Consider the following 4,856-nt stretch of genomic DNA (forward strand, 5'->3'; position numbering starts at 1 on the left):
TTAATATACAGACAATCAAATCGTTTCATTTTTGCTAAAAAATATAAATTTCCGACGAAAAACGTACAAAAAAAAAGAAATATTATTAAATATTGTAAATATCTCTTTTTTTAAAGCTTTTCCGGCTTTAACGAACACATTCTCATCACGTATATCGTGCTTCGCTCTCGATTTTGTCCAACCTGTCAATTTTTCGACATTATACATAACAATTTTATATAAAATATATAATACATTTTTATGTAACTCTGTCTGGGATTGCTTATTCCGATATTGCAAAATGAAGCACATATTGTGTTTATCATGATTATTTTAATTTTTTTTCTTATTTTGCTTTAAATTGTATTTTAAGCTGCGCTGAAACATGTATTTGTTTTATGTGTAACAAATAATAAAAATGTTATTTTTTGGACAAACGACACAAGCTATGAAAACAATAAATAGACAAAGGTTACGCTTCCAAAAAATACTGAAAACTCCTTGAAATTTTTCATAAAAAAATTAAATTTTTTTGAAAAAACGACAAAAGTACGAACTAAAATTAAAAGGCAAAAGTTGTTCGCTTAAACAGATCTATCAATTTCTTATTAATTAATTTTAGACAGAACGAGTAGATTTTCTTTCCATCGTAAAAAATTATATTGAAAATAAAAAGTTAAATACTTGGATAAACCCGCGTGGAAAAATGTTCTGGCGCTGGCCTGGCTCAGACCAGACCGACAGGTTTCCAGCCCTGGCGCTGACCAGATAGTCTGGCCTGGGCCTGGCCAAAAGTGTAACGGTTTTTCTGTCTAGCCCCAGACCAGACCGTCTGGTCAGCCGCGAGTAATTGGCTCGTCAGCCACTAGTTAATAGCTGATCGATTAATGTTTGATCGTTGAGGACCATATCGTACATGTTTAGAGGATACGCTTTGAGGATACGCTCAAAAAGAAAAAGATGATTTTCTAGAAAAATATATAATATACATGTTTAATATAATCAGCAAACATTCAAAGTTTGCGTCAAAAATATACTGCCATCAATAAAATCAGTAAATTTAATTATCGTTTTTTATAATTATTCTTTCATAATAGTTAAAAAGTAGGTTTGTACTTACCATTTATTTAATAACTTAAAAAATATTTTGTATATTTCGAGCCTGCGCTTTTATAGCTAACTTTTGGCTGGATTAATATATTATTAGGAAAATAGTAAGAAACTTTTGACAGTTTGTGACACTTGAACGACAAAAACTAGTACTGATTCCGACAGGTCGGAGCCAAGGACTGTCAGAATACTTCAAGTTGTGACGTCAATTGGCAAGATGTCTGCACGCCGAAGGGCAAGCAATGAATTACAATTACTTGGGAAAACTTGATTGTTTTAATGACTTGGATACAAAAATTTCACTATAAAATTTTTTAGTTTAAAAAATTTCATTATAGGCTCTGTAACTTTTTTGAAATGTAAGAAAAAATTTACTATATCGAACTTAGATTTTTTTCTTGGCCCGCTGATCAGCGCCAGGCCTGAACCAAACCAGACTCTCAAGATAATAAGAAAAAAAGTCGTGTTTTCATAGTTTGAATATCTTATTTTCTATCATTTTAGACACCCTGTAACCTGTTCAAGGTACGTGAAAAAAATATGGTGATGGAACTTAAGATTTTTTTCTATTGGCTCGCTGATCAGCTCCAGACCTGGGACAGGCCATACTGTCAAGGTGATAGAAAAAAGACTTGTTTTTATACTTTGAATTTATAATTTTCCATCATTTTAGACACACTGTAATATTTTTAAAGTATATGTCAAAAAAATTTGCTCATGAAACTTATGATTTGTTTTCGTTCTTGGCTAGCTGACCAGTGCCAAACCTGGGCCAGAACAGACCTTCCAGACTAGACGATCTAGATAAAGCAAACCTGAGTCAGATCAGTTCTTCTAGACTAGACAGTCTAGATAAATCCAGACCTGGGCCAGACCTCTAACCAGACTGCCTGAACATTTTTTCACACGGAAAGTACAGAAAAGACGAAAGAGGACATAGGATCCTATACAGGTTCCTGTATAGGACTATATATAGGTTCCTGCATTAGACCCTATGCAGATGCGCAGTAGTTTTTCTTTAATCGTAAAAAACAAGAATAAAAATAAAAAAAAAATAAAAACAAGGAAATAAGAATTAGTATGATTCTATTTTTATGCATATTATGAATTGCAATGACATACATTTATTGAAATAATACATGTTTCCGCGCTGCTTAGAAAGCAATTTAAAGCACGAGATACGTGATGAGAATGTGTTCGTTAAAGCCGAAATAGCTTTAAGAAAAGAGAGTTCGCAATCAAGAAATTACAGTTTTCGATCCGTTAACCCTTGATTTTAAAAGTTCTGCGCACGAATGTGGGAGAAATGCAAGGACCTAGCGCGGAGTGCGAGAGCCATCAGTTGCGCGCCGTAGGTGTGCTCAAACTCTCGAGCTAAGCTCTTTTAACAAATGATAATTCACAATCACAAAATTACAGTGGTGGATGTTTTGAGTCTTCATTTTAAAAGGCTTGTGCAAGAATGTGCGAAAAAGATAAAGACCGAGCGCATAGCGCGAAGTAAATACATAATCGAGCGCAAAGCGCGAGAATCAACAGTTGCGCGCCCTGGGCGCGCTCAAACTCGCGAGCGGAGACAGCCGCGCGCCTAACGCGCGACGATAATATGCCCGCCTAGCGGGCAGATTTTTTTTTTATTTCAGACACTTTCAATTCGAAATCATTAATTATTGTTTCAAAAATATTTAAAATATAATCTTATAAAGAGAGAGAGAGAGAGGGACGATGGTCGTGGGGGCTAAAGCGTAGGCTTTGGACCCACTCCTTCGGCTTTGCGGGTTCGATTCCCGCCTCGCACTCTGGAAGAGCCTCGGCAGCCTATGCGATGAACGCTAGCCTAGCAAGGGATTTGTTCATCTCCGGAGAGTCGTGGGACCGGTACCTCTGGAGAAAAAGGTTTTCTCTAAGTACTTAAAGCTGTTTCTCTTGGTGGTTCGGAACCCACGTTAAACTGTAGGTCCCCCTTCCACCACCAAGTAAGTGTGTGGGGGGTGTGTAAAGGAATAGAGAAGAAGGTGCAAGAAAAATGTAAACCCTTAGGGGACACAGTAGAAGCTTCCAAGTCCATAATCTTACAAAATTGTTTTAATAATGGATTTTTAAATTTACATACTTTTCATGTTAGAAAATAAAATTCCAGAGACGTGAACGCGCGATTTGCTCTAGTAAATTTATTGCTAGTGTGTAATAAAACGCATCTCTGTATTTTCCTATTATTAGACACGAAAATTTATTTAGCCTACTTATTCTATGATTCAAAGTCAATCGGTTTCTTGCAAAAATATTTGCTGATGCTTCTCCATTTCCACAGGAAAATGGCGTATTGCCTCAAATTGGAAAGGGGGCTTTATTTAAATGGTAAAATAAGTTGCTATAATATCCCAATTTCTAAATTCTTCTAGATATAAAACAAACCATTCACCCAGATGATTAATAATATTTATTCAAAAGAAATTTGTTCCTAAATACATTTTAAACAATGTTAACTTTAATAGAAAGTATTTAACTGCATTGGAAATAGTATCGTCAACGGATAAAAAATATTATTGAAGTAGACATAAGCAGCCAGTTCTTAAACAATTTGAAGAATTGCCGATAAAAACACTTTGTTTTGTTAAACAAGATAGATGATGATCAAAATGATTTCAAAATTTCAAATATTTGGCACTCTATGAAAACATAAATTGAAGTTTTTATTCCCTTTGGGAGACTTCGAAACTTGTTGATTTTCGATATTGACGTGCAAATTCCATTATTGCACCAAATAATTATCAGCTCGAAATAAGTATTTTGCTCATCAAAGCTACTTATTAAAGCACTTATTAATTCAGTTAAACGATCATTACAGTTGTTATTGCTGGTTTTCGTGATGTTTTACATGTATTTAATATGTCATCAACGGCCATATTGGTTAATTCGCATAGGAGCCGACAGTGTCGCATAGCATGTATAAATTCCCACATTGGGAGATTCTACATCAAGAAAAATTTAATGCCCTATTTCTTGTTGCAGGGACAAGTTTACAGTTCGACTGCTTACCTAATGGTGCTCCTATCCCCGGTGTTCCTCGTTCTGGCACTTTTTATTCTCCTGGAGAATCTCGTCCACCTGACAGGCCTTATTCTCCGGATTCTTTAAAAAGGTCTACGCCTCCTGACGAACCTCCTATTCGGGTCAGGTCCAGGTCTCCTGCCAAGCCTTCGAATACACGCATATTTGGACAGACTTCTGAAACCCTTAAATTTGTTCGACTTATTCCCAAATCGAATCCAAATCGGCGGTTTGAAATTCGAAGATACAATTTTCCTCGCGATAAACCAATTTATGTGAAAGGAAAATCTCAGCTCCTTGAGCCCATGCCATCCGGAGAACAAACTGTATTATCAACTTCCAATGGTGATATCTTTGCAATATTTGAGAAAAATAATAGAATTCTCCGTGGAATATATACATATACAGGATTAGGCTATCAAACACGGGGCAAAATAAACATGGACAGCGGCAGGGTTGATGTAATGACCCCAGAAGAAATCGCGGAATCTCTATTAGGCTATCCGTCGCCAGTCTCAAAGAGTTTTACAATAATAAGTGTAAACGACATTCCTCCAAAACATTAATACATGTTTAATAAAAATGCCATATTATTTGTCATCCGAAGTAGGATCCAAATCTTAAAAGTAACTAGTATACTTTCCTTAAAAAGTTTTGTTCATGAGATCCCGCATATATGGTTTCCAAAAACTTGATTTGCAATTTTAGTCGAAAAA

This window comes from Belonocnema kinseyi, chromosome 2 (assembly GCF_010883055.1).
Source record: "Belonocnema kinseyi isolate 2016_QV_RU_SX_M_011 chromosome 2, B_treatae_v1, whole genome shotgun sequence".
In the NCBI taxonomy this organism is placed as follows: Eukaryota; Metazoa; Arthropoda; class Insecta; order Hymenoptera; family Cynipidae; genus Belonocnema; species Belonocnema kinseyi.